The 24,962-nt window shown below is 41.5% G+C and overlaps 1 protein-coding gene across 1 annotated transcript in view; it reads right to left on the bottom strand.

Annotated features, from left to right (window-relative positions):
- Window positions 1-13,068, bottom strand: part of LOC147610608 (uncharacterized) — a 31,389-nt gene extending 18,321 nt beyond the window's left edge. The window contains exons 1-2 of the mRNA XM_086786592.1: window positions 13,039-13,068; window positions 12,748-12,858 (exon numbers count right to left, since the gene is read on the bottom strand). The gene's annotated coding sequence lies outside the window, so the exon portion shown is untranslated. The remainder of the gene's footprint in view (window positions 1-12,747; window positions 12,859-13,038) is intronic.
- Window positions 13,069-24,962: the final 11,894 nt, after the last annotated feature.

The following is a 24,962-nucleotide window of genomic DNA, read 5'->3' as shown; positions in this document are numbered from 1 at the left end:
AGCTAGAACTCAAAGCATTCTATCTCAATTACTCCATCTTGGAGCTCTCAATACATTTATTAGTCTTGCTCTACCACATGGTAGAGCTAGATAAATGCATTCTAGCTGGACTTCAAAGTATTCTAGTGCTGGTTTTTCAATGGATATTATCTCTACCAGGTGGCAGAGCAAGATTAATGAATGTATTGACCAGAATGCTATGAAATCTAGCTCTACCATGTGGTAGAGCTAAAATACATTCTTCTAGCTCTACCATGTGGTAGAGCTAGACTTCAATGAATGTAACCGGTTGAGGTTGAATGTAACTGTGGTAGAGCTGTATTCTACCTAAACCACGTTGTAGAGATAGAATGCTTTGAGGTCTAGCTCTACCATGTGGTGGAGCTAGAATTGCTTGTAACCGGCTGAGGTTGAATGTAACTGTGGTAGAGCTGTATTCTACCTAAAGCACATTGTAGAGATAGAATGCTTTGAGGTCTAGCTCTACCATGTGGTGGAGCAAGAGTCGTAGAGGTAGAAAGCTTTGAGGTCTAGCTCTACCATGTGGTAGAGCAAGAATGCATCGATCTAGCTGTGTTCCATACACATCAACAAAACCAATTACTCCAAGAAGAGACCTACTTCACATGAGAATAACCAACGAGCTAGAATTATTGCATTGGATTTAGGTCTACCACGTGGTAGAGCTGTATTCTACCTAGACCACATCGTAGAGCTAGAATGCTTTGAGGTCCAGCTCTACCCTGTGGGGTGGAGCTAGAATTGCATTCTTCTAGCTCTACCATGTGGTAGAGCTAGACTTCAACGAATGTAACCGGCTGAGGTTGAATGTAACCGACTGAGGTTGAATGTAAGTGGCTGAGGTTGAATGTAACTGTGGTAGAGCTGTATTCTACCTAAACCACATTGTAGAGATAGAATGCTTTGAGGTCTAGTTCTACCATGTGGTGGAGCTAGAGTTGCATTCGAGGTCTAGCTCTACCATGTGGTGGAGCTAGAGTCGTAGAGGTAGAAAGCTTTGAGGTCTAGCTCTACCATGTGGTGGAGCTAGAGTCGTAGAGGTAGAAAGCTTTGTGGTAGAGCAAGAATGCATCGATGTAGCTGTGTTCCATACACATCAACAAAACTAATTACTCCAAGAAGAGACCTAATTCACATGACAAGATCCAAGGAGCTAGAATTGCATTTGATCTAGCTCTACCATGAGGTAGGACTGTATTCTACCTAGGCCACATCGTAGAGCTAGAATGCTTTGAGGTCTAGCTCTACCATGTGGTGGATCTAGAATTGCATTTGAGGTCTAGCTCTACCATGTGGTAGAGCTAGAATGCATTGATCTAGCTGTGTACCATGCAAATTAACAAAACCAATTACTCCAAGAAGAGACCATGACGAGAACCAAGGAGCTAGAATTACATTTGATCTAGCTCTACCACGCGGTAGAGCTGTATTCAACCTAGACCAAATTTTAGAGCAAGAATGCTTTAAGGTCTAGCTCTACCATGTGGTGGAGCTAGAATTAATTTGAGGTCTAGCTCTATCAAGCTAGAATTTATCGATCTGGTTGTGTACCATGCGGATCAACAAAATCAATTACTCCAAGAAGAGATCTACTTCACATGACAAGAACCAAGAAGCTAGAATTGCATTTGATCTAGCTCTACCACGTGGTGGAGCTGTATCCAACCTAGACCACATCGTAGAGCTAGACTGCTTTGAGGTCTAGCTCTACATTGTGGTGGAGCTAGAATTGCATTTGAGGTCTAGCTCTACCATCATGTGGTAGAGCTATGCATTGATCTAGCTGTGTACCATGCAAATCAACAAAACCAATTACTCCAAGAAGAGACCATGAGGAGAACCAAGGAGATAAACAAGTGTGTTGAATGGCGCTGGGACCCAACTTTGACGCGCTGGGAGAAGTGATTACGTTACCCAAATCCGTACACGGAGTGATTTGGACATAGAGCAACTTCCCTAGCACAAGTCCGTGTGGTCCGTTCTTTGATGGGGTAATGGATCCTCAACTTCTAACTGTCTGAATCCGGGTTCTCGAAAAAGATGCACGAGCGTGCCAAATGGCAAAAATTACCAACAGGGGCGCCCAAACAGCGCCAAAGAGGCATGAAATTCGAATCATGCATGGACAAATGTGTGGCAACCAGCCCGGATCTTTCTTGTTGTGTTCAGATGCGATTCGGACTCATTTCGGATCCGAAACTCTGCTATGGCAATTTTGCACTATCTTCGCCGGGACCTAACTTTGACGCGCTGGGAGAAGTGATTGCGATGCCCAAATCCGTGCGGCACGGAGTGATGTGGAGATAGAGCAACTTCCCTACCACAAGTCCGTGTGGTCCGTTCTCTAATGGAGTCCCAGCTCCATTTTGCATCTTTCTAAATGCAAAGAAATTAAATTTAATAATTAATATTAGTGGTATCCATGCATATTCATAGGTGAATATGTACATGGAGTAAATTAAATTTTTTCTATAGAATGCACAAACAGGGTGAATTACTCTTTGGGAATAACATAAAAACAAACTTTCTTTTCCACAAAAATATGAAAAATTTTGCCATAACCTCCTTTGTATGGTTGACCATTTCTCATTTTTATCATTCTAATTGTACCTTAAATTAACCCCAATTAGATGTATAGTACTCTAATCTACACAATTCTTAATTTTCAAGAGAATAAATAAAAAGAAAAGTTTAATTAATTTTTTTGTTAATCATTCTAGGATAAAGAAAGGGTGGAATGTAAAGAAGACAAGGAGGTGGCCTATTCATCAAGGCATAGCATTAGAATTTACTTTAATAAACTATAAACAAGAAAATCAAGAAAACCATAGATTTAAAATTTTAAAAAAAAAGAAAAATTTAGCTTACATGAAGTTGTAAGCTTTCCTTTGTCTTGAGGGATTGAGGGTTCTACTCTTGTTTTAAGCAAGAGTGGCCACCAATTAGACATAGAGCAACGTTCCTAGCACAAGTCCGTGTGGTCCGTTCTCTGATGGCGTCCCTGATGCTCAACTTCTAACTGTTCGAATCCGGGTTCTCGAAAAAGATGCACGAGCGTACCTAATGGCAAAAATTTTCAACCGTGGCCCAAACGGCACTAAAGAGGCATGAAAATGGAATCATGCATGGACAAATGTGTGGCAAGCAACCCGGATCTTTCTTGTTGTGTTCATATGCGATTGGGACTCATTTCGGATCCGCCGAAACTATGTTATAGCGATTTTGCACTATCTTTGTCAGGACCCAACTTTGACGCGCTGGGAGAAGTGATTGCGATCTCCAAATGCATGCACCGAGTGATGTGGACATAGAGCAACTTCCCTAGCACAAGTCCGTGTGGTCCGTTCTTTGATGCGGTCCCGGATCCTCAACTTCTAACTATCCGAATCCGGGTTCTCGAAAAAGATGCACGAGCGTGCCAAAGGGCGAAAATTTCCAACCGTGGCCCAAATGGCGCCGAAGAGGCATGAAATTGGAATCATGCATGGAAAAATGTGTGGCAACCAACCCGGATCTTTCTTGTTGTGTTCAGATGCGATTCGGACTCATTTCGGATCCGAAACTCTGTTATGGCGATTTTGCACTATCTTCGTCGGGACCCAACTTTGACGCGCTGGGAGAAGTGATTGCGATGCACAAATCCATGCACGGACTGATGTGGACATAGAGCAACTTTCCTAGCACAAGTCCCTGTGGTCCGTTTCCTTATGGGGTTCCAGATCCATTTTGCATCTTTCTATGCAAAAAAATTAATTTTAATAATTAATATCAGTGGTATCCATGCATATACATGGAGCAAATTAAAATTTTTCTAGAGAATGCACAAACAGGGGGAATTACTCTTTTGGAATAACATAAAAACACTCTTTTCCACAAAAATATAAAAAATTTTGCCATAACCTCCTTTGTATGGCTGACCATTTCTCATTTTATCATTCTAATTCTAACTTAAATTAACCCCAATTAGATGTATAGTACTCTAATCTACACAATTAGATGTATAGTACTCTAATCTATACAATTCTTAATTTCCAAGAGAATAAGCAAAAAAAAAAGTTTAATTAATTTTTTTGTTAATCATTTTAGGATAAAGAAAGGCTGGAATGTAAAGAAGAGAAGGAGGTGGCCTATTCATCAAGGCATAGCAATAGAATTTACTTTAATCAACTATAAAACAAGAAAATCAAGAAAACCATAGAATTAAAATTTTAAAAAAAAGAAAAATTTAGCTTACATGGAGTTGTAAGCTTTTCTTTGTCTTGAGAGATTGAGGGTTCTACTCTTGTTTTAAGCAAGAGTGGCCACCAATTACTTTGGACATAGAGCAATTTCCCTAGCACAAGTCCATGTGGTCCGTTCTCTGATGGGGTCCCTGATCCTCAACTTCTAACTGTCCGAATCCGGGTTCTCGAAAAAGATGCACGAGCGTGCGAAATGGCGGAAATTTCCAACCGTGGCCCAAACGGCGCCAGAGAGGCATGAAAATGTGGGAATCATGCATGGAAAAATGTGTGGCAAGAATGCATCGATCTAGCTGTGTACCATGCAGATCAACAAAACCAATTACTCTAAGAAGAGACCTACTTCACATGACGAGAACCAAGGAGCTACATTTGCATCAGATCTAGCTCTACCATGTGGTGGAGCTAGAATGCATCAATCTAGCTGTGTACCATGGAGATAACCAAAATCAATTACTCCAAGATGAGATCAACTTCACATGACAAGAACCAAGAAGCTAGAATTGCATTTGATCTAGCTCTACCACGTGGTAGAGCTGTATCCAACCTAGACCACATCGTAGAGCTAGATTGCTTTTAGGTCTAGCTCTACCATGTGGTGGAGCTAGAATTGCTTTTGAGGTCTAGCTCTTCCATGTGGTAGAGCTAGAATGCATTGATCTAGCTGTGTACCATGCAAATCAACAAAACCAATTACTCCAAGAAGAGACCATGACGAGAACCAAGGAGATAAACAAGTGTGTTGAATGGCGCTGTAACCCAACTTTGACGCGCTGGGAGAAGTGATTGCGATGCCCAAATTCGTGCACGGAGTGATGTGGACATAAAGCACCTTCCTTAGCACAAGTCCGTGTGGTCCGTTCTCTGATGGGGTCCCGGATCCTCAACTTCTAACTGTCCAAATCTGGGTTCTCGAAAAAGATACGTGAGCGTACCAAATGGCGGAAATTTCCAACAGGGACCCAAACGGCGCCGAAGAGGAATGAAAATCGAATCATGCATGGACAAATGTGTGGCAACCAACCCGGATCATTCTTGTTGTGTTCAGATGCGATTCGGACTCTTTTTGGATCCGAAACTCTGTTATAGCGATTTTGCACTATCTTCACCAGGACCCAACTTTGACGCGCTGGGAGAAGTGATTGCGATCTCCAAATGCATGCACGGAGTAATGTGGACATAGAGCAACTTTCCTAGCACAAGTCCGTGTGGTCCGTTCTCTGATGGGGTCCCGAATCCTCAACTTCTAACTGTCTGAATCCGGGTTCTTGAAAAAGATGCACAAGCGTGCCAAATGGCGGAAATTTCCAACCGTGGCCCAAACGGCGCCGAAGAGGCATGAAATTCTAATCATGCATGGAAAAATGTGTGGCAACCAACCCGGATCTTTCTTGTTGGGTTCAGATGCGATTCCGACTCATTTTGGATCCGAAACTCGGTTATGGCGATTTTGCACTACCTTCGTCGGGACCCAACTTTGACGCGCTGGGAGAGGTGATTGCGATGCATAAATCCATGCACGGAGTGATGTGGACATAGAGCAACTTCCCTAGCACAAGTCCGTGTGGTCCGTTCTCTAATGGGGTCCCGGGTCCTCAACTTCTAACTGTTCGAATCCGGGTTATCGAAAAAGATGAACGAGCATGCCAAATGGCGGAAATTTTCAACCCTGGCCCAAAACGGCACCGAAGAGGCATGAAATTCGAATCATGCATGAAAAAATGTGTGGCAACCAACCCGGATCATTCTTGTTGTGTTCAGATGCCATTCGGACTCTTTTCGGATCCGAAACTCTGTTATGGCGATTTTGCACTATCTTCACCGGGACCCAACTTTGACGCGTTGGGAGAAGTGATTGCGATCTCCAAATGCATGCACGGAGTAATGTGGACATAGAGCAACTTTCCTAGCACAAGTCCGTGTGGTCCGTTCTCTGATGGGGTCTCGAATCCTCAACTTCTAACTGTCCGAATCTGGGTTCTCGAAAAAGATAAACGAGCGTGCCAAAGGGCGAAAATTTCCAGCCGTGGCCCAAACGGCGCCGAAGAGGGATGAAATTCGAATCATGCATGGAAAAATGTGTGGCAACCAACCCGGATCTTTCTTGTTGTGTTCAGATGCGATTCGGACTCATTTCGGATCTGAAACTTTGTTATGGCGATTTTGCACTATCTTCGCCCCGGGACCCAACTTTGACGCGCTGGAAGAAGTGATTGCAATGCACAAATCCATGCACGGAGTGATGTGGACATAGAGCAACTTTCCTAGCACAAGTCCGTGTGGTCCGTTCTCTGATGGGGTCCCTGATCCTCAACTTCTAACTGTCCGAATCCGGGTTCTCGAAAAAGATGTATGAGCGTACCAAATGGCGGAAATTTCCAACCGTGGCCCAAACGGCACCGAAGAGGCATGAAAATGGAATCATGCATGGAAAAATGTGTGGCAAGAAACCCGGATCTAGCTGTGTACCATGCAGATCAACAAAACCAATTACTCTAAGAAGAGACCTACTTCACATGACGAGAACCAAGGAGCTACAATTGCATCAGATCTAGCTCTACCATGTGGTGAAGCTAGAATGCATCGATCTAGCTGTGTACCATGGAGATCAACAAAATCAATTACTCCAAGATGAGATCTACTTCACATGACAAGAACCAAGAAGCTAGAATTGCATTTGATCTAGCTCTACCACGTGGTAGAGCTGTATCCAACCTAGACCACATCGTAGAGCTAGATTGCTTTTAGGTCTAGCTCTACCATGTGGTGGAGCTAGAATTGCTTTTGAGGTCTAGCTCTTCCATGTGGTAGAGCTAGAATGCATTGATCTAGCTGTGTACCATGCAAATCAACAAAACCAATTACTCCAAGAAGAGACCATGACGAGAACCAAGGAGATAAACAAGTGTGTTGAATGGCGCTGGGACCCAACTTTGACGCGCAGGGAGAAGTGATTGCGATGCCTAAATTCGTGCACGAAGTGATGTGGACATAGAGCAACTTCTCGAGCACAAGTCCGTGTGGTCCGTTCTCTGATGAAGTCCCGGATCCTCAACTTCTAACTGTTCGAATCCGGGTTCTGGAAAAAGATGCATGAGCGTACCAAATGGCGGAAATTTCCAACAGGGACCCAAACGGCGCCGAAGAGGAATGAAAATCGAATCATGCATGGACAAATGTGTGGCAACCAACCCGGATCATTCTTGTTGTGTTCAGATGCGATTCGGACTCTTTTCGGATCCGAAACTCTGTTTTGGCGATTTTGCACTATCTTCGCCGGGACCCAACTTTGATGCGCTGGGAGAAGTGATTGCGATCTCCAAATGCATGCACGGAGTAATGTGGACATACATTTTTCCATGCATGATTCGAATTTCATGCCTCTTCGGCGTCGTTTGGGCCAGGGTTGGAAATTTCCGCCATTTGGCACGTTCATTCATCTTTTTCGAGAACCCGGATTCGAACAGTTAGAAGTTGAGGATCCGGGGCCCAATCACAGAACGGACCACACGGACTTGTGCTAGGGAAGTTGCTCTATGTCCACATCACTTCGTGCATGGATTTGTGCATCGCAATCACTTCTCCCAGCGCGTCAAAGTTGGGTCCCGACGAAGATAGTGTAAAATCGCCATAACAGAGTTTCGGATCCGAAATGAGTCCCAATCGCATCTGAACACAACAAGAAAGATCCGGGTTGCTTGCCACACATTTTTCCATGCATGATTCGAATTTCATGCCTCTTTGACGTCGTTTGGGCCAGGGTTGGAAATTTCCGCCATTTGGCACGCTCGTTCATCTTTTTCGAGAACCCGGATTCGAACAGTTAGAAGTTGAGGATCCGGGACCCCATCAGAGAACGGACCACACGGACTTGTGCTAGGGAAGTTGCTCTATGTCCACATCACTCCGTGCTTGGATTTGGGCATCGCAATCAGTTCTCCCAGCGCATCAAAGTTGGGTCCCGACGAAGATAGTGCAAAATCGCCATAACAGAGTTTCGGATCCGAAATGAGTCCCAATCGCATCTGAACACAACAAGAAAGATCCGGGTTGCTTGCCACACATTTGTCCATGCATGATTCCATTTTCATGCCTCTTTAGCGTCGTTTGGGCCACGGTTGGAAATTTTCACCCTTTGGCACGCTCGTGTATCTTTTTTGAGAACCCGAATTCGGACAGTTAGAAGTTGAGGATTCGGGACCCCATCAGAGAACGGACCACACGGACTTGTGCTAGGAAAGTTGCTCTATGTCCACATTACTCCGTGCATGCATTTGGAGATCGCAATCACTTCTCCCAGCGCGTCAGAGTTGGGTCTTGGCGAAGGTAGTGCAAAATCGCCATAACAGAGTTTCGGATCCGAAATGAGTCCCAATCGCATCTGAACACAACAAGAAAGATCCGGGTTGGTTGCCACACATTTTTCCATGCATGATTCGAATTTCATGCCTCTTTGACGTCGTTTGGGCCAGGGTTGGAAATTTCCGCCATTTGGCACGCTCGTTCATCTTTTCCGAGAACCCGGATTCGAACAGTTAGAAGTTGAGGATCCGGGACCCCATCAGAGAACGGACCACACGGACTTGTGCTAGGGAAGTTGCTCTATGTCCACATCACTCCGTGCTTGGATTTGGGCATCGCAATCAGTTCTCCCAGCGCGTCAAAGTTGGGTCCCGACGAAGATAGTGCAAAATCGCCATAACAGAGTTTCGGATCCGAAATGAGTCCCAATCGCATCTGAACACAACAAGAAAGATCCGGGTTGCTTGCCACACATTTGTCCATGCATGATTCCATTTTCATGCCTCTTTAGCGCCGTTTGGGCCACGGTTGGAAATTTTCGCCATTAGGCACGCTCGTGTGTCTTTTTCAAGAACCCGGATTCGGACAGTTAGAAGTTGAGGATTCGGGACCCCTCAGAGAACGGTCCACACGGACTTGTGCTTTCTTTCTTGTTGCGTTCAGATGCGATTCGGACTCATTTCGGATCCGAAACTCTGTTATGGCGATTTTGCACTATCTTCGCCGGGACCCAACTTTGACGCGCTGGGAGAACTGATTGCAATGCCCAAATCCATACACGGAGTGATGTGGACATAGAGCTACTTCCCTAGTACAAGTCCGTGTTGTCGGTTCTCTGATGGGGTCCCAGATCCTCAACTTCCAACTGTCCCAATCCGGGTTCTCGAAAAAGATGCACGAGCGTGCCAAATGGCGAAAATTTCCAACTGTAGACCAAACGGCACCGAAGAGGCATGAAAATCGAATCATGCATGGACAAATGTGTGGCAAGCAACCGGATCTTTGTTGTTGTGTTCAGATGCGATTCGGACTCATTTCGGATCCGAGACTCTGTTATGGTGATTTTGCACTATCTTCGCCAGGGACCTTGACGCGATGGGAGAAGTGATTGCGATGCCCAAACCCATGCACAGAGTGATGTGGACATATAGCAACTTCCCTAGCATAAGTCCGTGTGGTCCGTTCTCTAATGGGGTCCGGGATCCTCAACTTCTAACTGTTCGAATCCGGGTTCTCGAAAAAGATGAACGAGCGTGCCAAATGGCGAAAATTTCCAACCGTGGCACAAACGGCACCGAAGAGGCATGAAATTCGAATCATGCATGGAAAAATGTGTGGCAAGCAACCCGGAACTAGCTGTGTACCATGCAGATCAACAAAACCAATTACTCTAAGAAGAGACCTACTTCACATGACGAGAACCAAGGAGCTACAATTGCATCCGATCTAGCTCTACCATGTGGTGGAGCTAGAATGCATCGATCTAGCTGTGTACCATGCAGATCAACAAAATCAATTACTCCAAGATGAGTTCTACTTCACATGACAAGAACCAAAAAGCTAGAATTGCATTTGATCTAGCTCTACCACGTGGTAGTGCTGTATCCAACCGAGACCACATCGTAGATTGCTTTGAGGTCTAGCTCTACCATGTGGTGGAGCTAGAATTGCATTTGAGGTCTAGCTCTACCATGTGGTAGAGCTAGAATAGCTGTGTACCATGCAAATCAACAAAACCAATTACTCCAAGAAGAGACCATGACGAGAACCAAGGAGATAAACAAGTGTGTTGAATGGCGCTGGGACCTAACTTTGACGCGTTGGGAGAAGTGATTGCTATGCCCAAATCCATGCACGGGGTGATGTGGACATAGAGCAACTTCCCTAGCACAAGTCCGTGTGGTCCGTTGTCTGATGGGGTCCCGGATCCTAACTTCTAACTGTCCGAATCCGGGTTCTCGAAAAAGATGCAAATGAGAGCTCTCATGCAAAAAGAGCTCTTACTAAATGCGAGCTCTCATGGATAGGGAACTCACATGCATATAGAGATATCATGCAGCGCAAGAGAGCTCGTACACTCAATGCAAATAAATGAAAATAAGAGATCTTATGCATAGAGATCTCTTGCAGCCATGAGATATCTAATGCTCTTATAAAAAACTCCCATAGCACCCTGATGGGTTGCAACATAAAAAAGAGAGCATTGGGTTTAGAGCTTACCAGAACTCGGTAGGTGGTGAGGACCTAACACCAAGGCATGGTCAGGACGTGAGGTCAAGAGAATAACACAATAGAGAATTATTTACATACTTTTATTTACTGTGATGCATGTGTTATCGATTATGCATAGAGGGCTCTCATGCATATAGATCTTGGATATATCTACGCAAGGTGTGAGAGCTCTCATGCATAGAGAGTTTTCATGCATTGTGAGAGATCTTACATAAAGCTCTCAAGCGTGGATCTCTTCCATGAGAGATCCATGCATATAGATCTCATAAATATAGAGCTAACATTGTGTGTGATTCATTGTGAGAGCTCCCATGCATATAGATCGCAAATCTCATGCAAAGAGAGCTCTAATGCATATAGATCAGCTATTATCAAGTGCGAGTCATTGTGAGAGCTCTTATGCATAGAGGGCTGTCGTGTGCATATATATCTCATGCATAGAGGGTTATCATGCATAGAGGGCTGTCATGCATATATATCTCATGCATGAGAGCTCTTATGCATATCGATGAGCTCTCATGCATATAGAGTTATCATACATGAGATCTTATGGATCGAGCTCTCTTGTATTCTAAGAGGTCTCATGCATGAGATCCCTCTTGCATTGTAAGATCTCTCATGCATTAATAGCTCTCATATGCATAGATCTCTCATATCATGCATGAGAGCTATAGAGATTTTGGTCTTGCACTAGAGCTCTCATGCAAAGAGCTAGGTCTTACATTAAGAGCTCTCATACATAGAGCTCCCATGCATAGAGCTTGGTCTTGCATTAGAGCGTTCATTCATAGAGATAGGTATTACATTAAGATCTCTCATACATAGAGCTCGCATGCATAGAGCTATATCTTGCATTATTATAAGAGTTCCCATGGATAGATCTCATGTATAGAGTGAAAGAGCTCTCATGCATAGAGCTAGGTCTTGCATTCAAAGCTCTCATACATTGATCTCACATGCATAGAGTTAGATCTTGCATTATTATGAGAGCTCCCTTACATACATCTCATGCACAGAGCTATAATATCTTGCATTATTATAAGAGCTCCCATGGATAGATCTCATGTATAGAGTGAAAGAGCTCTCATGCATAGAGCTAAGTCTTGCATTAAGAGCTCTCATACATAGAGATCGCATGCATAGAGTTAGATCTTGCATTAATTATTATAAGAGCTCTCATACATAGAGCTATATCTTGCATTATTATAAGAGCTCCCATGGATAGATCTCATGTAAAAAGTAAAAGAGTTCTCATGCATAGTCTCAATGACATGCTTAGAGAGTAAGAGCATTAGCAGCTACATCTTGCATTATTATGAGAGCTCTCTTGCATAGATTTAGAGTGTAAGAGCAGGAAAGTACAATTTCAAGCAAGGAGAGGGGAGAAGCTATGCTATGAATAGAGGTACGATACTAGATGGATGGTTTTTCATTTCAAGTAATCTTGCACTAGTTTAAGTCATTTCAACTCCAGCTCTACCATGTGGTAGAGCTAGAATGCATTTTTCCAGCTCTACCATGTGGTAGAGCTAGAATGCATTTTTCCAGCTCTACCATGTGGTAGAGCATTCAAATTATCCCGCCCAATTTTAAATTCAAATTATCCCGCCCAATTTTAAATTCAAATTATCCCGCCCTTAAAGAATTTAAAATGGTCTTGCTATTTTTCAAGTTTTCCTTGACGTCCATGTCGTTTATGTAATACAAACCTACTTTCCCATCTTGTCATTGACAACTAGCACTTGGACATCACCGCATCTATTATCAAATTCAACGATACAACAAGGTACACATATTTTTGTCTCAATGCATATGAAATCATTATCTATGATTAGATTTAAAGTTTTAAACATGTCAATTAAAAATCAGATCATACACATTGACATAGAGTAGAAAATAAAAGCATGCAAGAATTCAAAAACTCAAGAAATTATGGTTGAAGAGAAAAAACCTGATTCAGAAGAGAAAATCCAAGTATATGCTGGCTGCTCTCTCTTATTGCTGTAGAAGATGTGGCCTGCAACTATGCAATGTCTTGTATATGCTGCGTAGGAGAGTGGGCCTGCTCACAGCAATAAGAGACGCCTAATGAAAACCAAGCATGAGAGATTTATGGCAAGGGCCTGTTTATTGCCCTTTATGACCTACAATGCTCTTGCTAATGAAACTACTACTGTAACATTGTATCGTCTGATTCAGAAGAGAAAATAAAAAAATTAAAGTTTAAGAGACTCCCATATACCTGCTAGAATCCAGATTGCATGGCTGTGGAGGGACAGATAAGCTTAGATAGATTATAACCCCAGTGCTGTGGCAGGTGTACATAATGCTAAGCATCCTTTGATTTGGAGGTAAAGAGTAGCTGCTAGGTAAGAGCAAGGTGGAGCTGCTGAAGGGGCGAGTGGGTGCAGAGAGATAAGAGCAAGGTGGAGCTGCTGAAGGGGCGAGTGGCTGCAGAGAAGAGCCGCCCACAGAGAAGCACGCCACGCTAGGTAGTAAGAGCAGCAAACGCTGCAGAGAGAGCCGCCCAGAGAGATGCAGGCCAGACAAACGTGCGCCCAGTAGCTTGTGTTGATGGTGGAGGGCCACGAAAGTGCGCCCAGCAGAGGATAGAGAGCCGCCCAGAACAGAACCTGCAGTATGGGAGCCGTCCGCAGAGAGAGCGCCGCCGGATACGTTTAGGGGAGAGCGCCGTCCGGATAGAGAGCCGCCCAGAATAGAACCTGCAGTATGGGAGCCGTCCGCAGAGAGAGCGCCGCCGGATACGTTTAGGGGAGAGCGATACGTTTAGGGTTGAGGAGGATAAGTCTAAATTCAAGATTTTCATAAAATTAGAGTTGGTATATAAAATTAGCATTCAATTTGGTAACATACCAAATTTGAAGTTACAATGATCTCTTCATTTCTCCATACATTTGGGATTAGGCCATCCCATCATGTACACAATTTTGAAATAAAAAATCAAGAGCAAAGATAATTTCATATAATTCTTTTTTTGCTCTTGGATTTACTTAAATTATGAAGATCAATTATTACGAATTTATCTTGACAAATCACCTTGTTTTATCTTTTGAACATGCAATGGCTGTGCAAAATCAATATTGAGGTCCCCGGCTCTTGACGACTAATCCATAGTTTCATACTAGACTCATCTATGCTCCTTATGCATCCATACACACGTGTGCGCGCATAGCGGACCGACATAGCTCGGGAGTAGATGTTGTATGAGTTTCAAAAAATTAAAGCTATTTCTATCAGTTATTGAGAGAACTGAGAGAACTTGGAAAAAAGAGCAAGATATTATAGTGATTTCTACTTGGTGAACCTCAAGTTATCAATTTGAGCCTTGTTAAGCATGCATCATATAGGCTTATGGAAAAACCGTAATGGTAATTTTTTATAAAAGGTGATTTCTATAATTGATTTAGTGAACCTGGAGCTCCGATTGAAACTAGATAAGTTTAAGAAGGCGAGGGTTAATTTGTTTTTTTGGGATTTATGCTCGTAGGCACTTATTCCAACTCACCGTGCCTATAGGCACTTATTCCAACTCACGGGTTGCAAAAAAGGGTTGTGATAATCCTTGTAAAGCATAGGAATAATTATAACAATAAGGTGAGGCTTGTGTCGAATATGATGTTTTTGAGGTCATGTGTTGGGCATGGGTCAAGTTGATACGTGGCCCCATTTCACCTTCTAAATCTAGAACCACCAACAAATTTATGCTTATGTGTATTAATTGATGATCAAGAGCCTCAGGTTAAAAGGTATTGAGACTGAACATTGCCCTAGTTTTGATCATTATTTGGCATAGATATTTATAACTTCTTCAACTTACCTTTTTCAAGCCTCGTTGGTCTTTTTTTAATTGTAATGTGAAAAGACCCTAGTGTTTATAGAAGTGGCACGTGTGGAAATGGCCCCTTGACTGGACGGATGGGAGAGAGAGGCGAGCGATGGGCCGTGAAGCGCTTATTTAAATAGGATTAAAGCCATATTTAAATATGTAGGTTAACTATAGTAACTTAAAGCATGTTTATAGTTTACAATTATACTTTACTTATTTATAGACTTTATATAGCTATATAAATCAAACCTATAATTTATATATAAACCCATATAATTTAAGTTTATAAATAACCTATTTTTAGGAGTAATGGAGTCTGACCTTTTTTCTAGATCCTTGGTTCTCATTTTGTGAAGTAGGTCTCTTCTTGGAGTAATTAGTTTTATTGATCTGCATTAGCTCCACCACATGGCAGAGCTAAACCTCAAATAATTCTAGCTCTATGATGTGGTCTAGGTAGAATAAAGCTCTACCACGTGATAGAGCAAGATCAAATGCAATTCTTGCTCTACCACGTGGTAGAGCAAGATCAAATGCAATTCTAGCTCCTTGGTTCTTGTCATGTGAAGTAGGTCTCTCTTGGAGTAATTGGTTTTGTTAATCTGCATAGTACACAGTTAGATCGATGCATTCTAGCTCCACCACATGGTAGAGCTAGATCGATGCATTCTAGCTCCACCACATGGTAGAGCTAGACCTTAAATGTAATTCTAGCTCCACCACATGGTAGAGCTAGACCTCAAAGTATTTGATCTAGCTCTGCCACGTGGTAGAGCTGTATTCTACCTAGACCACATTGTAGAACTTTAAGGTCTAGCTCTACCATGTGGTGGAGTTAGAATGCATCAATCTAGCTGTACCATAAACCACATTGTAGAGCTAGAATGCCTAGAGGTCTAGCTCTACCATGTGGTGGAGCTAGAATACATTGAACTAGCTATACTATCTGGTAACTATATCATGTGGTGGAGCTAGAATGCATCAATGTAACTATATCATGTAACAGAGCTAGAGTTCATTGATCTAGCTCTACCATGTGGTAGAGCTATATCAAAATAATCTATCTAGACACCATGGTATCGCTAGAATGCTTTGAAGTCTAACTCCACCACATAGTAGAGATAGTCTTTAATGGGTTCTATCTCTACCATATGATAGAGCTAGTTCTAGCTCTAGTTCTAGCTCGACCACATGGTAGAGCTATACTTCATGGTAGAGTCTAATGTACGTTTCAATCTAAAAAAAATTGCTTGCTAGATTTGATTACTAGTTTAACAAGTCCAACATGATTATGTGCAGGATGGATTTCCAATCTGGAGGGAGGGTCTACATGATGTTGAACAATGATTCTGTTGGTATTGGCTGCGTGTGTAGAATTGATCCAAATTCCACTTGTAGTGGAACAAAGATTGGTCAAGGAAATGTGTCATTACTTGTGGAGGAATGCTTGAAGGATGTGGAACTACCATTCCCTACTATGGATACCATTTATCTAAAAAATGCATTATGGAGTAATGTTCGTTGGCCAAAAATGCTTTTAAGGCCTTTCACAAGGGAGCTAGAATTTGGAGAGTGGAGTGAAAGATGTAGTGATGCAGATCAAGAAGAGTCTGTGGAACCTCCAATTATAGATGCAATACCGATAACATCTCCAGAACTTGACATGCAAATCCGACAATCTTGGAAGAATGAGATGGTTCTTCTAAAGGATGAGAGCATGGTGCAAACTATCAATCAAGGGACTATCTTATATGTGTTTCCATTTGAATGTGTCAACTTTCAACAACTTGGTGATGATTGTGTGGGTGTGGCTATTGAAAGTGCAAATGTATTTCAAACTATGCCGCAAGTGGATAGTATCACCCTAGTTAAATGGCCTATTAAACAGCTGACAATGCTGGATGGGAGCCCATTGCAACGCTATGTTCCGCTTAATGGCATGCATGTTGAACATGCTGATGTATGTAATGAGGATAATGATGGAGATGTAACTAATGAGGCTATTGTTGCCCAAACCTCTGCAAAAAGACGCTACACTTTCATAAACAGGATTCCAAAGCAGAAACCACAACCAGCTTCTGCATTATATATGTCACGTGAATCAGTTCAAAGGATTTCATCCATTGATTGTTGTGCAAAAAAATGTTGTCAGCTAATCGATCGTGATGTACTAATGAGGATACGACAAGACTTTTGGGGACAATCTCAGGAGTCTCGTACAAATTATGTATATGATGTGCTTTCTACAGCTTGGCATCGTGATTCAGCTCAAAAAATTAAATATGAATTTAGGTTAAATGGGGTGATTGTTTGTTGCAGAGCATGGTATGAGATGCATGGTATACCAAAGACATCCTTTTACCGTTACAGGGAAAAGTTTGAGTCTGGTGTGTGTCAATATCTGCATGGAAACACAGGGGTATTGAGGAGAGGCCTACAACATGCTAGTGAGGCAAGAGCACTACTTGATGAATTTGTGAACATGAACTCCGAGCCTGCGCCACACAAAAGTAGAACAATGCTAGATGGCTCAAGGGAAACTAGGTTGTCGATTCCATCAATATTCAAGCAAGTTGACATTTTAAATGAAATCAACGCAACACTTGAGCAGTTGGGACATGAGAAGAGGCTATCAAAGTCATCGTTTAGTAGAATTTGGAATAAAGAGTACCCACAAGTGTCCCTAACAAAGGCAAGTGAGTTCTCCAAGTGCACCTTGTGTAGTGGTCTCAAGGCAAAACTAGAAGCCAAACCTAGTCTAGAAGAAAGAGCAAGGCTCCTCAGTGAAAGAGATATTCACATGCGACAACAACAAAGTTGGAGGAGCTTATACTATGCATGGCGCATATTTTCGGAAACCCAACCACAAAAGTATGTATGCATCATCCATGACAAGATGGATCAAAAGAAAACAGCCATTCCCAGACTACGGGTCCTTCCCAAGGGTGTGGATTCGGGATATAATTTACCAATTGCATTGATTGGTATGATCACTCATGGCCATGCAGAAGGTCATTATGGACACTTTATTTTGAATGGTTTATGGCCATCTGATCCCAATCTAACAATTGGCTCAATTGCAAGTTGTTTACATAACTTAGAGAGGATGGATAAGCATCCTCTTGGTGATCTAGTAACAAATGGGCTTCCAAGGAGCAATGTTTCACTTCTACATGCTTTAAATTCAAGGACAGCTTTAGACAACCACAATATGAGTGATGGTAAAGATCCCATTGTTGAACCATGTATAAATCAGGGAGACACAATGAATTGGGTTTCCTCGTTTTGCAAGTTGCCAGAAAACTTGTTGCTACAACTAGATAATTGTGCTGGAGAAAATAAAAATCGGTACTTATTTGCCTATTTGTCATTGCTTGTTGCACGGGGTGCTTTCAAAACTGTACAGTTGGGATTTCTAATGGTCGGACATACACATGAGGATATAGATGCCATGTTTAGCAGGTTTTCAGAGAAATTAAGAGTGGGACAAACCTTTACTTTACCACATTTGATGGATACTTTAAGAACCAGCTCAACTTCTTCTCCAGCTCCCTTCTTGCTTACAGAGGTCCCTGACTTCAAGGCATATTGTGATGGCTACATTTGTGATGGGCAAGAAGCACTTATAGGTCACTCCAAACCACTTCTATTCAGGTTCTTCATGGAAGGAGACACACCGGTAATGCAATTTAAGGCACATGTAGCTATTCGTAATTGGAGTGGAAGTATCCGTCTTTGGAAGACAGACAGTGAAGGTAAACCAAGGTTACCAAAAGGAGATCCACCTCTACTACCAATGGCCGAGCATATAAAGATGCATGCAGAAGTAATATCAGGATTGAAGGGTTACATAAAATTTTGGCAAAATCTAAGTAATGGTTCATTTGTGCCAAGATATTATAGGCCCGTCATAGATTATTGGAGTAATGTAATCGAAGAGCTTGGAAAACCAATACAATCAGAGGCAAGAAAGTACATAAATTTTTGGCCAAAATCTGAAGGGTCCCATCAATTAGATGATATGAATGTTGAACAATTGCAGGCACAAAGATTCTTAGGTATTGAAGAACATAATGATCATTATTGTGGGCTTGCACGGGATAAACCAAGGGAGGCATTTAACCCTATGCTACATGTTCAGCAAGGACACTTTGTTATGCTGCACCCAGATGACACAAACATCTATCCAGTTTGGCTTGCTATGGCTGAATCGGATATTGATGATGAGCCTACATCACCAAATTACAAGAAACTCTTGATTCAATATTGGGGACCTTGTGCAAGGAAGAAAGGTTTGACAGATACTCAAGCTTATGCTGATTGTTGGAAGGGATATTGGCAAATTAATGAGGCAGAACAACAAGTATGGGAAAATGCTGATGCAATTCTTTGGTCGTGGAGACCAAGGAATCCACCACCATACAAAAGAATCAAGATAGCAGAAAAGGAAGCCCGTAAAGCAAAAGCATGCTTAGGCTTGGCCTGTGAGGATGAAGCTCATATTGATGGTTCCTTCAATGAGGAGTAGCATTTGTAGATGCAATATTGACAATGTGGATTTTTAGGTTATAACTCTAATATCCAAATGAGATGTACTTTTGTACTATCATCTTTTAAATTACTTTTTATTTTCACTTATTGAATGAAATTTTTCTTTGTGCCTCCTACATTTTTTTGATATAATAATGTTTCTATCTTATTTGTTCAATTGTTTCATAAATTTTGTGCAGTGTACAACTCAATTGGTGCAGGTCCTTGTTGCAAAGAAACAAATACCACTTTCTTATTAATGGTGTTTATCAACACCACCTTTCTACATGATTATCAAACTCCTTTCAAAATATGTTTATGCACAAATACTAATTATACCACAATAACTATTCCCACATTAAGTGGGAAATTTCCATAATACATGAAACCTCTCAATTTCAAAATTCCCATAATGCGAGATTTTTCCCATAATACCTAATACGGTCTTTAGCTTCCTCTTGAGTCTGAGGTTCTTTTAGTTCTTCTTTTTCCTTAGCAACCTTCTTATCATGTGTGACCCACAAGGCTTCCTAAGTAAGAGGAACATAATACTTTTCTCAGTAATAAGAGGAGCATAATACTTTTTAAATTTACTACCATTAAGGAAGCGGATGGTTTTGACCATTAATTTACTACCATTAAGGAAGCGGATGGTTTTGACCCCGTTAAGGGTTTCAACATGCACAGTACCTTGTCAATGAGCTGTTATTTTGTAGACTCAAAATGGTCATTTATACTGATATATTTTAGTTTCTTCTTTTCATTTTTAGACTCCATACATAAGTACAAGCTCTCCCTCCTTTATTTCCTTATCCTTGAGATTATCATCAAACCACGTTTTTCGTTGATCCTTTTCTGTTAGCATGTTCTACATAGTAATTTGTCTTTCTTCTTCTAGTTATTCAAAAATGAACATTTGATTGGCCAACATGTTATCCTCCAGTCTCTCAGTCATTGCCACCCTTAAGCAGGGTATCATGAATTCTTAGGGCATTACTGCCTCAACCCCACATACCATCTTAAATTATGTGAAACTAATTGCAACTTTGTAAGAGGTTCAATAAGCCCATAAAGCTTTTGTCAGCTTGAATTCCCAATCATTGCATCAATCTTCAATAGTTTTTGTCAATATGGAAATTAGTAATTTGTTGGTGCTCTCAGTTTGACCATTTGCTTCCGGGTAACTTAAGGTGTGGATTTGCATTGTGAGATCATGAATGTTGTGGTGAGCAACCGGATTACATCATGTATAAAGTGTTTTCCTTGGTCACTCACCAACTCAAAAGGACAACTAAGGAGGTTAATGATGTTCTCATAGAGAGACTTAGCAGACGCCATGTCATTCACTTTTTGTTTATTTGGTTACATAATCTATGGCAACAATGATGAAGCATGCTTATGTGCCACATGCAGTAGGACTAATAGGGACAATGAAATATCAGCCCCTTTTTTTAAAGGTTGGTTGACTCTGATAGGATGCATTGGCATCATTTCTTTCTTCTGCGGCTTTGCAAAACATTGGCCCACTCATCACATCCTTTTGATAAATAGTACACAATCTTCAAAGAGCGTGGGCAACCAACAGCCCGATTGGAGTAATTTTCTTATCATATTATTGCCTACAAAGTGCCCACTAGCTATCCCTTGGTGTGCTTGCTTGATGATGTAAGTGTTCAACTTGCCTACGACAGCATCTTTATATGTCATCCTTAACACGTCTATAAAGAGTTCCAACAATCAGTTTGGTAAGGTTATGCTTCTTTAAGCAACTTCCATGCTATATTGTTCCTTAAATTGTTTACCTCTAGAAAACCATTAGCTAGAAAGTTAATGATTCTCTCACTCCACTAGCTAGGTTGAACCTTGAATAGTGTAGCATCTAGTAACTCGTCATTAACTTTGATTGGTGCTTCACCATTAGGTATGAAGGATAGATGATTTTACATGACATGTTCCTTGCTAGGCCTCACTACTATAAAATCAACTCAAGAAACCATCTTTGTGAACCTTACTGTGGACCATGGTTTGTTTACTAGATACAACACGGCTTGATGTTCATCATAGAAAACAAATTTATTAGCAAATAAGGTAATGCCGAAATTTCTTTATAGCATAAACCATTGCTAACCCTTCATGCTTAGTGGTGGTGTAATTTATTTCACCCTCATCTAGTTTCCTTATGAAAAACTAATAGGATAGGTTGATTTGTGTTCCCCTAGCTGTGCTAGGACATATGCAATGGCAAAATTAGAGGCATTAATGTGTACATGAAAGATGAGATCCCAGTTACGTGTTCAAAAGATTGCATCTCTCGCCAAGACTTACTTCATAGCATGCCATAATCTTGTTGATTGTATTTAAAGATTGTTCCATATAAATACAATCAACAACTTGGTCCATATAAATACAATCAACAACTTGTACAAAGGACGAGCTATTTCTTCCTAGAAAAGAACAAATCGACGATAGTAGCTAACATGGCCCACGAATCTTTTGACTTCCTTATAGTTTGTTGGTAGGGGTAATTCCAAGATTACCTTAATTTTGATCTTATAAGTAGAAATACCATTTTTGGACACTATGTGCTGAGGAATAGCTCTGTGTTTCACTTACAATTGGCATTTGTAAGGATCTAAGGATATGTGATAAAATTAACACCTTTCAAAAACCCTTTTTAGGCAAGATAGGTACTCTTTCCAAGAAAAATGAATGCACAAAGCAGGAACACCAGACAGAGAACGAGATTTATGCCCTCTAGGAGCCATGTGGTAGAACCTAGAGAGGACCAGATTCAGAAAGAGGCATACCCGGGATAGCCACTATGTCCAGTGTGGAGGTTGGGTAGACGGGCATCCGAGAAAGCCCTAGATTGGTTGGATTTTGGTCATTATGACTAACCATGTTGTCAAGCATGGTGATGATGATAGAATCTTGAGATAGACACATACATTGTGATTGATTGAGATGCTATGCTGTAATTCATAAAGATTTATATCATGTGAATGTTTTTTTGAGATTATGTGATTCTTTGCTTGTGTGATAAGAACCTTGGATATGGCATGCATGCCTGTTTCCTATTTGAGAAGGTTGATTTGATTGTATTGCTATGTAGAAATAACACGATTAAGTGAGTTTAATATTTTTTTACATTAAGTTATATGATTAAGATATGGCTAGAATACAGGACCCTCACAACTTGTGATTGCTTTATTTGAAATGAATCATTGATATACATGTGTATGAATGATTGATATACATGTGTATGATTATGAGACTCGACATGAGATTTTGAGACTCGGGCCGTCGTTTGACAGGGAACGCCAGGTGTAGAACACGATTTATGCCCTCTTGGAGCCATGTGGTAGAACCCAGAGAGGATGAGATTCATAAAGAGGTATACCCGGGATAGCCGTGATGTCCGGTGTGTAGGTTGGGTGGATAGGCATCGGAGAAAGCCCTAGATGGGTTGGATTTTAGTCATTATGACTAACCATATTGTCGAGCATGGTGATGCTGATAAAATCTTGAGATAGACACATACATTGTGATTGATTGAGATGCTATAATTGATAGAGGTTTATAGTATGTGAATGTTTGCTTGAGATTACATGATTATTTGCTTATGTGATAAATATGGCATGCATGCTTGTTTGTTATTTGAGAAGGTTTATTTGATTGTATTGCTATGTAGAATTAGCACAATTAAGTGAGTTTCAATGTTTGATTAGATTAAGTAGTATGATTAAGATATGGTTAGAATTAAGGACTGTCACACATGGGGCCGCTAAGCTTCCAATAAAGAGCCACTTGTGTTGTTGTATGTGTTTGTTCGAATGTACTTCTTGATATATTCCCAATGCTTGTGTAGTACCTAGTAAAGGCATGTGATGATCAACCAAGCGAGGGATCATCTTCGTCCTACTAGCCATGTCATGAAAGATTCAATTACCTTGGTTGGATGTGGGGTCTATGATAGGAAAGACACACTTCTCATACATATAGAAAACATAATGTGTCTTAAGGAGAAAACGCGGTAAAAATTCTTGCCGAGGATAAACGGGACCCAACCAATCCACCCTTATTCCAAGGGGGTGTATGAAATTTGAAGGTTGTATAGTGCCCTTCAAAGGCGGTTTTACTATGCACAAGGAAGAGTACGTGATCAATATGAATGGAAAACCACCTTTCTCCCAAGGGGGTGTGTGAAATTTGAAGGCTGTAGAGTACCTTTCAAAGGGGGTTTTACAATGCACAAGGAAGAATATGAATGGAAATCAAATATGTACCTAATGACACCCGAGTTTTGAAGGGTGGATCAAATTAAACTTGTACTTCAAAGTGAAATTCTACGTATACTTCAAAAACTTGAAACATGCGGCGTAGGTAGCAAAATTGTAGGTTCTGTTGCATGCATGCACAATTAAATCAAAGAGATCGCGAACCATTCAGCAGCTTCTGTCTCAAACTGACTGCACTTTGTTTTTTATGACACAGAGTCTAGAACATTTGTCACATACCTTAATTATTCAGATTGTAGAACCTTTTTGCAGCAGCAGAACGTTCTACATATATTTGCTCCATATATAACGTTTGTAGCATTTATAAAGTGTCGTAGTGCTCCTCATCATTGGTTGGTGCTGAAATACGGAGAGAGCGAGCGATTCATCGATCGGCAGAGAGAGATCAAGGGGAAGGGATCGAGGGCAGACATAAAAAGAGCCACGACATTCCCGTGCTCAGTTTCTACGTTCAGAAATGCAGGCACGTGCCTCATCATGACGACGTTGCTCATTCAGCTTGCTATACGGAAGCCGAAGCGATTTCGCTCGTTTAACCTTCCAAGTTCCAACGAGCTGCGCAAGGTCCTCCTACGGCATTCATAATTACACTGATCACGAAAACGCGACAGTTGTTCTCATTAAACGACATTTGCATGTGCGGCAAACCCCGTCGCTGTGCACGTTCGCACACAGATGTGTCTGAGAAGCTGGTTCACAGGAATAATCCTTTGACTGTGTGGTGCTTTTTCGCCACTCCATCTTTTTCTATTATTGTAATCACGAATTGAGGGAAATACGGAGAGAGAGCGAACGATCGATCGGTAGAGAGAGAGCGAGGGGGAGGGATCGAGGGCAGACATTAAAAGAGCCTCGACATTCTGGTGCTGAGTTTCTACCTTCAGAAATGCGCGCACGTGCCTCATGATGATGACGTTTACTATTCAGCCTGCTACGGCATTTTCTGTCTAGGCAGCCGAAGCGATTTCGCTCGTTTCACCTTCCACCCAGCTGCGCAAGGTCCTCCTACGGCATCCTTAATTACACTGATCATGAAAACGCGATAGTTGTTCTCATTAAACGACATTTTTGCATGTGCGATGATAAACCAAATCTTTACGCACGTTTGCACACAGATGCGTCTCAGAAGTTGGTTCATAGGAAGAATCCATTGAGTCTTGACTGTGTGGTTCTTTGTCGCCACTGCACCTTTTTCCATTATTGCAATTACGAATACAGAGTTTGGAGCAGTAATTAAGCAAACAGGATGTCAAAACATAACAAGTGAAGGATCTGGAAAAAAATGTTAAAGCTCAAGAGGAGTTGTTGAAGAAGAAAGAAGAATATGAAGCAGACTTGACTATGTGGCAAGAGAAGGCTAAAGCAAAAATTTAGACTTGACTATGGGGCAAGAGAAGGCTAAAGCAAAAATTTAGTCAGAAATGGTTATTACAGATTGGCTTAAAGAAATAAAGGTTACATTTTCTGCTGAATTAGAGGAGTTAATGAAGA

This window comes from Cibotium barometz, chromosome 49 (genome assembly GCF_041138505.1).
Source record: "Cibotium barometz isolate CiBa-2024 chromosome 49, ASM4113850v1, whole genome shotgun sequence".
Classification (NCBI taxonomy): domain Eukaryota; kingdom Viridiplantae; phylum Streptophyta; class Polypodiopsida; order Cyatheales; family Cibotiaceae; genus Cibotium; species Cibotium barometz.
This window is presented reverse-complemented; position numbering and strand designations above follow the sequence as displayed.